This window comes from Cetorhinus maximus, chromosome 10, assembly GCF_964194155.1.
Source record: "Cetorhinus maximus chromosome 10, sCetMax3.hap1.1, whole genome shotgun sequence".
Lineage (NCBI taxonomy): Eukaryota > Metazoa > Chordata > Chondrichthyes > Lamniformes > Cetorhinidae > Cetorhinus > Cetorhinus maximus.
This window is the reverse complement of record NC_135888.1, coordinates 67,576,424-67,589,033: the sequence shown is the minus strand read 5'-3', so window position 1 is coordinate 67,589,033 and position 12,610 is coordinate 67,576,424.

Here is a 12,610-nt window from a genome sequence, read left to right as displayed (position 1 = left end):
TTGTTTTGTGCATATGTAGCCCCCTTTTACTTTGTGAGTGATTCAATTTTTAAAAATAACCCAGCAGATAAGCCTTAGTCTTAAACAAGATAAAGGGAAGTCTATTACAAAACTACTGCTGGAAGTTACTTCAGGAGAAAGTGCTAAAATTATTAACTAAAATGCAGACATAAAGGTCAAAAGCAGATAAACTTAAAAAAACTTAAAGATGAGATTTCAAATTGCGTGATATCATTGCAGGCTCATTCCTTCTTTCTGAAGTGAAGGGGTTGAAACTTGAGATTTAGTTTAGCAGCCACGATGGCTTTTATCATTGAGGAGTTGGAGTTTGCCTTTGCAGGTGGACTCAATAAGCAGAACAGGGCCTGGGGGTGAGTGAAGCCTCCTGTATTCACTTTTAAATACTGCAGGGGGTGGCTGTTGGGTAGCCTCTTCGTACAGCAGTCTAATAGTTGTTTCTGGAACAAAAACAAAAATAGCTGGAAAAACTCAGCAGGTCTGACAGCATCTGCGGAGAGGAACACAGTTAACGTTTCGAGTCCATATGACTCTTCATCAGAACTAAGGAAAAATAGAAATGAGGTGGTGTTCTTTTCCCACCTATTTCTATTATTTTTAAATTACTTCCATTCATTGTTTTATCTCCACCTTTTAGCCTATTTCGATCCCTTCCCCCCACCCCATCCCCACTAGGGTTATGGGTTATCTGTCACTTGCTCGTCCTGCTTTCTGCCCTTAATGTCACCATTAGCACATTCCTTAGCTAATATCACCACCATCAACACCCCTTTGTCCTTTTGTCTATGACATCTTTGGCAATCTCTTCTATGCCTCCACCTATCACTGGCCCTCTATCCAGCTCTACCCATCCCACCCCCCTCTACCAGCTTATATTTCACCTCATTTCTATTTTTCCTTAGTTCTGATGAAGAGTCATACAGACTCGAAACGTTAACTATGTTCCTCTCCGCAGATGCTGTCAGACTTGCTGAGTTTTTCTAGCTACTTTTGTTTTTGTTTCAGATTTCCAGCATCCGCAGTGTTTTGCTTTTATCTTAGTTATTTCTGGAAACCGTCTTCAGTGTCTCCCTGTTGAGAAGAAGTTTGTGTTTCAAGGTGTCCCTCTCATGATGTTTCCTATGGTTCTCCCTTTAGGCAGTATCCAGCCTTTTCTTATAGTAAGAAACCCAAAGATGTCTTCTCCAAAATTGATGAATCATGCTTCCATATTAGGTATTAGCTATTGAAACAGCTGTTCCATCCCCTGGAGTTCTTTTTTAGCTTTTCATTAAGTTCCTTATCAGTTAATTGTCTTTATTCTGAAAGAAGACCAGCTAGTGGAAGGATCTCATTTACACTTGTGGAGCATTTATTGAATTTCAAATGTCTTTTGTGATCCTTCCTGATAAGCAGTCTGATAAGGTTTCAAACAAAAACAGAAATGTGCCAAGTTGTCCATCTGCACATCCCTTTTCTGAACAAAGGTTTTTAAAAGTTTTTTTAGCAAACATGTGCGTTTCAAACAGTAGTCCTTAAAAATCTCTAATATCATAACTACACATTCATTACAATAGCCTGATTATTAAAAACAAAAATAAAAATACCTGGAAAAACTCAGCAGGTCTGGCAGCATCTGCAGAGAGGAACACAGTTAACGTTTCGAGTCCGTATAACTCTTCAACAGAACTAAGTAAAAATAGAAAAGAGGTGAAATTTAAGCTGGTTTAAGGTGGGGGTGGGGGGAGTGGGGGTGGGACAGGTAGAGCTGGATAGAGGGCCAGTGATAGGTGGAGATAGCCAAAAGATGTCATAGACAAAAGGACAAAGAGGTGTTGAAGGTGGTGATATTATCTAAGGAATGTGCTAATTAAGGATAGAAAGCAGGACAAGCAAGGCACAGATAGCCCTAGTGGGGGTGGGGTGGGATGAAGGGAAGGGATCGGCTAAAAGGTAGAGATAAAATAATGGATGGAAATACATTTAAAAATAATGGAAATAGGTGGGAAAAGAAAAATCTATATAAAGTATTGGAAAAAAAGAGGGGGGTCGGAAAGGAGGTGGGGATGGAGGAGAGAGTTCATGATCTAAAATTGTTGAACTCAATATTCAGTCCGGAAGGCTGTAAAGTGCCTATTTTTACTTAGTCCTGTTGAAGAGTCATATGGACTCGAAACATTAACTGTGTTCCTCTCCGCAGATGCTGTCAGACCTGCTGAGTTTTTCCAGGTATTTTTATTTTTGTTTTGGATTTCCAGCATCCGCAGTTTTTTGCTTTTAGCCTGATTATTAATATCTGCCAAGATATCAGTAACCCCATGTGAAGGCATTACTAGATGTACCTGCCATTGACTGTGGTCATCTGTCTGTATTCAGAGGGCTAAGTCTTCAGAGAGCCAGATGCAGGGCATGGTCACCTGTTGTAAGAACATCTGCTACTAACATGTAGCATCAGCCTGTCAAAGCTGATGGTGGCAGCAGACAACTCCAATGTCAGTCAGCTCTACCTACTTCCAAGCATATCGCAATGCTCACTCACAAAGATGATGTCATGAGGGAGCAAAAAGGGCCACCTTCCTCACAGCCATTTTATGTAAAACCACGTCAGCAGCCATCAAAGGGAGAGAGGCAAGGTAATTTGCTGCTGCCACTTGCCTATGGATTGATGTCCAAAAGTACAGTCCTTTACATTTTTGGCTGTCAATTTCTTCACAATCTCCCACGCATCCATTCACTTCCATCACCCCAACCCACCGCCAACCCCCAAACCCTCCACCACCCCCACACATACACCAACCCCTCAGCCTTGTAAAAGTCTGCTGATAAATTGAAATTAATTTTGAGCCCTTGCAAAGCTGGAATATTTTTTGTCCCATTATTCTGCATTTCTTTTTAATTGTCCATGTCCTTTCAAATTTTACCTTCATGCAATTTCCATTCTCACATACTACACTCATCAAAATTGAATTTGGGACTGTGAATAATTCTGCAAATAAACTGACCCCAGGAGATTAAGGATTCTCAGCACATTACCATCCTGCAAAATTTGCATCAACTCTTAAAGATTCAGAATTTTAGAATTTTACATTACAAAAGGAGGCATCTGGCTGTTTGCATCTGTCAGGTCTCTCTTAAGACTATAGTTCCATTCTCCTACTCCTACTCTTTAAATCTAGTTTTTTGAAATATTTATCCTCTTTCCTTCTAAAATCTATAATTGATTCTGCTTCCTCCACTTTTTCTGGAATGCCATTCCATCTCCTTACAGCCCTCTGCAATTAAAAACTCCTTCCACTATAGCCTTCCCCCTTTTTGTTGATGATCATTAATTTATATCACATCAGGGACTATGTTTAAAAAGTACTGTACTTCATTGGCTGTAAAGCATTTTGGGACATTCCAAGTTTGTGAAATATGTTATATAAATGCAAGTCTTTCTTTAATTACCAAAACACTGACTTGTCTTTCCCAACTTACCTTACCACAGAATCACACAGTGCAGAAGAGGCCCTGCGGCTCATCGAGTCTGCACCGACACGAGAAACACCTGACCTACCTACCTAATCCTATTTACCAGCATTTGGTCCATAGCCTTGAATGTTATGACGTGCCAAGTGCTCATCCGGTACTTTTTAAAGGATGTGAGGCAACCCGCCTCCACCACCCTCCCAGGCAGCACATTCCAGACTGTCACCACCCTCTGGGAGAAAGTTTTTCCTCACATCCCCCCTAAACCTCCTGTCCCTCACCTTGAACGTATGTCCCCTCGTGACGGACCCTTCAACTAAGGGGAACAGCTGCTCCCTATCCACCCTGTCCATGCCCCTCATAATCTTGTACACCTCGATCAGGTCACCCCTCAGTCTTCTCTGCTCCAACGAAAACAAGCCAAGTCTATCCAGCCTCTCTTCATAACTTAAATGTTTCATCCCAGGCAACATACTGGTAAATGTCCTCTGCACCCCCTCCAGTACAATCACATCCTTCCTATAATGTGGCGGCCAGAACTGCACACAGTACTCCAGCTGTGGCCTCACCAAGGCTCTATACAACTTCAACATGACCTCCCTACTTTTGTAATCTATGCCTCGATTGATAAAGAAAGTGTCCCATATGCCTTTTTCACCACCCCACTAACATGCCTCTCTGTCTTCAGAGATCTATGGACACACACGCCAAGATCCCTTTGTTCCTCAGAACTTCGTAGTGTCATGCCGTTCATTGAATACTTCCTTGTCAAATTACTCATTCCAAAGTATCACCTCATCCGCCAACTCCAGCATGATGCCACCACCAAACACATCTTCCCTTCACCCCCCCCGGCGGCATTCCGTAGGGATCATTCCCTCCAGGACACCCTGGTCCACTCCTCCATCATCCCCTACACCTCAACCCCCTCCCACGGCACCTTCCCATGCAACCGCAGAAGGTGCAACACCTGCCCCTTTACTTCCCCTCTCCTCACCGTTCAAGGGCCCAAACACTCCTTTCAAGTGAAGCAGCATTTCACTTGCACTTCCCTCAATTTAGTCTACTGCAGTCATTGCTCCCAATGTGATTTCCTCTACACTGGAGAGACCAAATGCAGACTGGGTGACCGCTTTGCAGAACACCTTCGGTCTGTCCGCAAGCATGACCCAGACCTCCCTGTTGCTTGCCATTTCAACACTCCACCCTGCTCTCATGCCCACATGTCCATCCTTGGCCTGCTGCATTGTTCTAGTGAAGCTCAATGCAAACTGGAGGAACAGCACCTCATCTTCCGACTAGGCACTTTACAGCCTTGCGGACTGAATATTGAGTTCAACAATTTTAGATCATGAACTCTCTCCTCCATCCCCACCCCCTTTCCGATCCCCCTTTTTTTTTCCAATAATTTATATAGATTTTTCTTTTCCACCTATTTCCATTATTTTTAAATGCATTTCCATCCATTGTTTTATCTCTACCTTTTAGCCTATTTCAATCCCTTCCCTTCATCCCACCCCACCCCCACTAGGGCTATCTGTACCTTGCTTGTCCTGCTTTCTACCCTTAATTAGCACATTCCTTAGATAATATCACCACCTTCAACACCTCTCTGTCCTTTTGTCTATGACATCTTTTGGCTATCTGCACCTATCACTGGCCCTCTATTCAGCTCTACCCACATTCCACCCTTAAACCAGCTTATATTTCACCTCTTTTCTATTTATACTTAGTTCTGTTGAAGAGTCATACAGACTCGAAACGTTAACTGTGTTCCTCTCTGCAGATGCTGCCAGACCTACTGAGTTTCACCAGGTATTTTTATTTTTGTTTTGGGCCTCCAATACCTTGTCACTCCCTATATCAATTTGCTTAAGAAACTCGCAGGCTCTCTCCCCAAGTTTGACACCTTCATCCTCATTCTCTTGGGTGAAGACGGATGTGGAGTATGCATTCAATACTCTCGCGATGTCCTCTGGCTCCACCCACAGATTGCCCCCTTGGTCCCTTATGGGCCCTACTCTTTCCCTGGTTATCCTCTTCCCATTGATATATTTATAGAATATCTTGGGATTTTCCCTACATTTACCAGCCAGAGCTTTCTCATATCCCCTCTTTGCTCTCCTACTTGCTTTCTTAAGCTCCACCCTGTACTTTCTGTACTCCATTAATGCCTCCGCTGATTTGCTTCCCTTGAAACTGCTAAAAGCCTTTCTTTTCCTTCTCATCATAACCTGAATATCTATGGTCATCCATGGTTCTCTGGGCTTGTTATTCCTTCCTATCACCCTAAAGGGAACATGTTGAGCCTCTACCCTCCCCATTTCCTTTCTGAACGCCCCCCCACTGTTCCTCTGTAGATTTCCCCACAAGTATCTGTTCCCAGTCTACCTTGGCCAGATCCTGCCTTATTTTACTAAAATCCACTCTCCCCCAATCCAAAACATTTTTTTGCAACTTGTCTATTTCTTTGTCCATAACAAACTTAAATTGTACCATGTTGTGGTCGCTATCACTAAAATGCTCCCCCACCACCACCTGAGCCACCTGTCCGGTTTCATTCCCCAGAATTAGGTCCAGCACTGTGCCGTCCCTTGTTGGACCCTCTACATGTTGACCTAAAAAGTTCTCCTGTACACATCTCAAGAAATCCATTCCATCCAAGCCCTTAACACTATGTCTATCCCAATTAATGTTGGGAAAGTTGAAATCACCTAACATAGTTACCCTATTGATATTGTTTTTACACACCTCTGCAAATTGTGCACGTTTGCTCCTCAATTTCCTGCTGACTCCTTAACTAATAATGCCTCCTCCTCTTTTACCCCCTCCCCTTTCTCCGAATGTTGAGCTGCCAATCCTGCCCCTCCCTCAACCAAACTTCAGTGATGGCTACTATAACGCAATTCCACATGTCAATCCTCACCCTTAACTCATCCGTTTTACCTGTAATGCTCCTGGCATTTCAGTAGAGGCCATCCAGCCTTGCCTTACTCCTTTGAAATTTAATGCAGCTGTACTCCCTCTGACTTGATTGTTTTACTGTATTATGATGTGTCCCTATTCTGCTAACATTCTGTGTCCCCTTCCTCTGCCGAATTAGTTTAAACTCCTCCCAACAGCACTCGCAAACCCACCCGCCAGGGTGTTAGTCCCGCTCTGGTTCAGATGTAGACCGTCCCGCTTGTACAGGTCCCACCTTCCCCAGAAATGGTCCCAGTGAACCAGCAATCTAAAACCCTCCCTCCTGCACCAACTCTTGAGCCACGTATTCATCTGCGCTATTCTCCTATTTCTGAGCTCGCTAGCACGTGGCACTGGGAGTAATCCAGAGAATACAACCCGAGAGGTCTTGCTTTTTAATCTATTGCCTAACTCCCTGAATTCTTGATGCAAGACCTCATCCCTCTTTCTACCTATGTCATTGGTACCAACATGTACCATGACCCCTGCCTTATCACCCTCCCCATTCAGGATGCCCTGCAGCCGTTCAGTGACATCCCGGACCCTGGCACCAGGGAGGCAACATACCATCCTGGAGTCACATCGATGGCCACAGTCCCGCCTATCTGTTCCCCTGACTATAGAATCCCCTATTGCTATTGCTCTTCCTCCCTTCCTCCCCTCCCGTACAGACAGGCTGCTTGTGGTGCCAGAAGCTTGGCTCTGTCTGCACTCCCTGGAAGAACCAGCACCCTCATCAGCCTCCAAAATGGAATACTTAGAACCATAGAACCATAGAAAAGTTACAGCACAGAAGGGGGCCATTCAGCCTATCTTGTCCATGCCAGCCTGAGGACACCCAGGTACCCTTTCTAATCCCACCTTCCTGCACCCGGCCCATTGCCCTGCAGCTTACAGCACTTAAGGTGCAGATCCAGACCCTTCATACAGACCTCCATAACTGAACAGCTCCAATAGGTCTCCTCTTAATCTTTTCTCTGCTAATGAAAGTAGCCCCAGTTCCTCTGGGCTTTCCTCTTAAATAAAGCTTTTCATTCCTCGTATCATCTGGCTGAATTACGTCTACACCGTCTTTGATTTTAACATCTTTTCTAAAGCAAAATGCCCAAAATTGCCCATAATATTCTAAATAGGCCCTAACAAATGGCATGTATAGTTTGGCATTACTACTTTGCCTTTAGGATCCCTCCCACCATTTACAAAATATTCCACGCAGCTAGCTTAGAACTTCAAAAGTATGAATGCATTGGACAAAATGCTATACCATACATATTGCATATCAAAAACAAAACATTCTTTAAATGACAACATTGAAAGATTGTAACACATAATATAGCAGATGCAATACATGTTAGATGATTAAACTTGACAGCTAAGTAAGGATTATGCTCTCACAGGAAAGCTATGTGGCAGGCAAGCATTTTCTTTCAAGCAAAAAGCTGACAAGACCTTTCTTGACTCACAAAGGTGTGCTCCTGCTGTCTTTCAACAGCATACCATCTGCACTACCAAGGGAGAGGTTTATGGCCCAGACAGCTCATCTGGACTAGTGAGTGAATAAGTATGGTGATAAGAGGCAGTAGGATAGATTTTTAAAAATCTAATTATCAGCCTTGGCTTAATGGTAGCACGCTTGCCTGGGTCGGTTGAGTGGATGTCCAAACACCCTACAGAACTTGAGCACAAAGGACGGAGTCCTATGCACTTAGATTCTGACAGAGTGTTGAGTCCATATTTGGGTCAGCAACTCATTACCTGTGAGTAATGGCCCTTCTAAGTAAACTTTCTGGGGGGGCAGCCAATTAAAAGGGCACCTCTGTGATTCCGACCCAATTAGAAAAAGCAGATGGGAGGAGCAATCAGAAGCCTAATTGAGACTACAGCATTTAAAGCAACAGCGAAAGCACACACACAGCTGCAGAGCTGTGTGTACTGGACAGCAAAGCTGCAGAAGAACAGTGAGGATGAAGATGGATGCTAGAAGGGAAGGACAGTCACATGATCGATAAAGTGATGATATGTCACTTGAGGTGATGCTGGAAGTGTGAGGGAATGGAGGAATATCCTCCTTCCAAAGGATGAGAGGAGGAGGCAAGCCAGCTTCACTATACAGACTTGGTTTGAGGTCGTGGAGAGATCAGTAATGAGAGTTTGATGCCAAGGGCAAAGGGCCAGTGCTGGAAACAATTCGATGACATTTTGAGTCCAGCAAGGTGAGTGATTTCCAATCCCATAATGATCATGGGTAGGTTAAAATATGGAAATGGTATGAAACTGTAAGTTCTCAACACAGGGCAGAGAACGTGTAAGCGCCAGAGCAGTGGTGGGCTTAACCGCATTGATGGGTACACTCCCCTCAATTGACCTTGCATGCAGATCAATGCCAGAAAGCATCATAGGCGCCTCTGAATTTTCATGCTCTACCAGCACGTCCTCCTCATCAACCTCTGTAGGATATCACAAGCCTCCACCCACAAATACATCCATGAGGTCACAGATGCCATCTTGGTGAGGGCACACAACTTTGTGCATTTCGCTGAGGACCAGGAAAGCAGGATATAAGAGTGATTGGATTTGCCCTGATATCACTCCTTGAAAGGGTGGTTGAGACAGAAACTCTCGTAACATTTGAGAAGCATTTAGATATTCACTATGGGGAGGTGGTGGCGTAGTGACATTGTCACTGGACTGGTAATCCAGGAACCCAGGGTAATTCTCTAGGGACCCGAGTTTGAATCCCACCACAGCAATGGTGGAATTTAAATTCGTAAATTTCTGGAATTAAAAGTCTGATGATGACCATGAAACCATTGTTGATTGTTGCAAAAGCCTACCTGGTTCACTAATGTCCTTTAGGAAATGAAATCTGCTGTCCTTACCTGGTCTAGCCTACATGTGACTCCAGATCCAAAGCAATGTGGTTGATTCTAAAAAATGCCCTCTGAACAAAGGCAATTAGGGATGGGCAATAAATGCTGGCTTAGCCAGTGACGCCCACACCCCCATGAATGAATATTAAAAAAAACTTGCGTTGCCACAGCCTCCAGGGCTATGGAGTGCTGGAAAATGGGATTAGTGATTGGATTTGTTGGCAGGCGTGGACATGATGGGCCGAGTGGCCTCCCTCTGTGCTGTAAACGTGTATGAGACTCTATGAGTCTATGAATCTCAGGTGCCATTGACTGCACTCACGTGGCGCTCAGATCTACGCAGTCAACTATATCAACCGCAAGGGCTTCCACTTGCTGAATGTGCAGCTGGTGTGCAACCACCAGAAATGCATCGTTCAGGTCTGCACACAGTTTCCGGAGAGTGTGCACGACACCTACATTCTCAGTCGATCACAAATCATTGATGTATTCCAGCATCCACAGAAGCTGCAGGGATGGCTCCTCAGGGACAAGGGCTACCTGCAGGGGATATGGCTGATGACACCTGTGTGGCGGACTGCAGCAGAGCAAAAGTATAATGAGCCTCATGCTGCAATCTGCAGCTTGGCGGAGCAGACCATTGTGATAATGAAAATGAGGTTCCAATGCCTGGACCGGTCTAGTGGAGCTTGGCAATACAGTGAACAGAGGGTGTCACACATCATCATCACCTGCTGCGCCATTTACAAACTGGCGCTGCAACGGGGAGAGGGGCTGGCTGAGGAGGAGATGTAGGTCATCTCTGATGAGGAGGATGCCGATCAGGATGAGGGTGAGGAGGTCCTCGAAGGCGACGATGATGGGGATGAGGCCCTCACACTGGCCGGACGAGGCAGGCGCACTCGGGAGGCCCTCATAGCTGCTAGATTTATGGAGGATGATGACGACATGCAGTGAGGAGACACCATAAGATCTTCACATTGCATTTATGAATGTTTGACTCCAGTCTGGCTTATGGCAACGCATATACCCTCAGTGATAATGCTTCTGCCATGGGGTTGCAGTGGAGGCCCTAATAGTCGCTTGATTGCAGGAGGATAATGATAACATGAAATGAAGACACTCCATAGATCTTCATAGACAGCCTCTGAGAATGTCCAACTCCTGTCTGGTCAAGGGAAGCTCACTTGTGCTCTTGTGGTCAGGGTCAGATCATGGAGACGCAGCCGTGAAACTTTAAAAGCACCTGATCCTTTGTCCGCCTTCAGCACCTGAGCCCTTTAGGATCCCAGCGTCACTGGTCACAGATGCTGAAGAGATGGGGGCCAGCCCCACTTTAAAGGTGCTGAGGGCACACTGAGAGAATGAAAGAAGACTGTGATGCCTGCCCATTACGTTCTAGCAGCAAAGATGAGCACTGTCAAGGTGCAGGAGTCAGTAATGTGTCAAGGGAGTGTGAGGCCGGATCATCACTAACGTCTGAAGGCTGCACAGGGAAGAGGCCCTGGATAGAGACACCTGCCTTTACCTTGTGCAGAAAGGTTTCACATCTGAGTGACATGAACACTGCTCATCAGAACAAGGAGCCATAGGCAGGGAAATACTCTTGGGAGTTTATTGGCAATAGTGAACAGTATGTACAAGCGATTAACACCCATGCCCAAGCTGTGCAACTACATGTTCTTAACTTTCCTAACCCTGCCGCTACGTCTTGGCGCTACCCGAACATTCATCGGGAGGTGGAGGCAGCCTGCTGACTGTTACACCCTGTCGTCTGTGATGACTTTGGAGGGCATCCTCTAGAGGGCTGAGACTTGGAAGGCCCCAGCCTGCTTTCGGAGTCCTGCTGTGTGACAGTGGCACCCTCCTCGGTCTGTGGAGCTGGAGTTGCAGAGGTCACAGGAAGAACGGATTCGGATGGGCCGGACACTCTTGGAGTCACCTGAGTGGGTGGTCCCAGAAAGGACACCTGCTCATCTTCCTCCCTATGGGTGTCCAAGGCCCCAGGCCAACTCCTTGAGAAGAAGGAGTAACTGGAGTGAGGTCGAACTTCCTTGCCCTCTCTCACTTTCACGCTGTTGGAGGCCTACTATGGCATCAGCGTTAGAGTTGAGCCCACCCAGCAGTGCGGGAGCAACGTCCTGGACCAAGGTCTCCATGGCAGCCGTCACCCCACCAGTGTTGACCTTGGTGCATTGGCATGACAGCGCTATCACCTCAGCCTGAAGGTGGATGGACTCCTCCATCATGCCTTGCAATCTGAGGAGTGCAGCGGACATCCCTCCCTGATGTTCTCGAGCTTGCCTTTGCAGCGCCAGCAACTGCGACATGACTGAGTCCAGAGGGTCGTCATCTGACTCAGGCTCAACAAATTTCTGGACTCCAGCAGTCCTCCGAGTGCCGGGGACCTGGAAGTCCCTGCAGCCACCTGCTGTGGATCAGAAAGTGTGATGTGCTCACCAGCTTGTGATCCCGAGTCTACTCTTACGGTCCCACCGAGGTGTGTGTCTCTGCGCTGGTGGAGGGTTTGGGTGAGCGCTGTGATGGGATTTCAGGGAGGGTGCCTTCAGATGCCTCCTCAGAAGTTTCTTTGGGGCTTGATTGGAGGCCTTGGGTTGTGGACTTTGCCGGCTGTTTGGCAGATGTGTCTGCGGAAGCAAGGGGAGATAATTAGTGCATGGCAGTGGCCTGTGAAACAGGACACATCACTCATGGTTGTCTGATTGATGTTGCATGGCTGGACCCTCACTTGATAGACCACTGCTGACCTCACTGTCAGCACAGGAACAGTCCAGATCCACATCAGCCAGCTGGATGGCTCTGTTTTCAAAGTCCGTGAGGACCTTGATCTCAGGCATTCCTCCACCGGTCTGCGACCTCTCCCTGTTATTGTGTACCAGCTTCTCCTGCATGAATAGATATGGAGAGAGTGTAAGCAGGATGCCTGATGGGCCAGATGATAAGTATGCCTGGCATGTGTGGGTAGTGAGTGGTCCCATGGATGGGATGAGGACAATGGAGGTGTGTGTAAGTGAATGGTAATGTCCCTTGAACTGGCTGTGAATGAGATCCTTGTGAATGTGTGATGGGTTTGTGAGTGTGTGAGTTGAGAGTGATGAGAAGAGTGACTTACCCTGGCAGAATGGAGGAGATCATTCATCCTCTTCAGCACTGGAAGGCTGTCCTTTTTTGAAGGTTGTTAGTGCTGACTACAGCTGCCATGCCTCCCAAGCCCGGTTGGTCATGCCGCTACCCATCCTGCGGCCAGAGAGGGGGTAGAGGACTTTGCGGTGGGCCTCCAAGGCATTCAA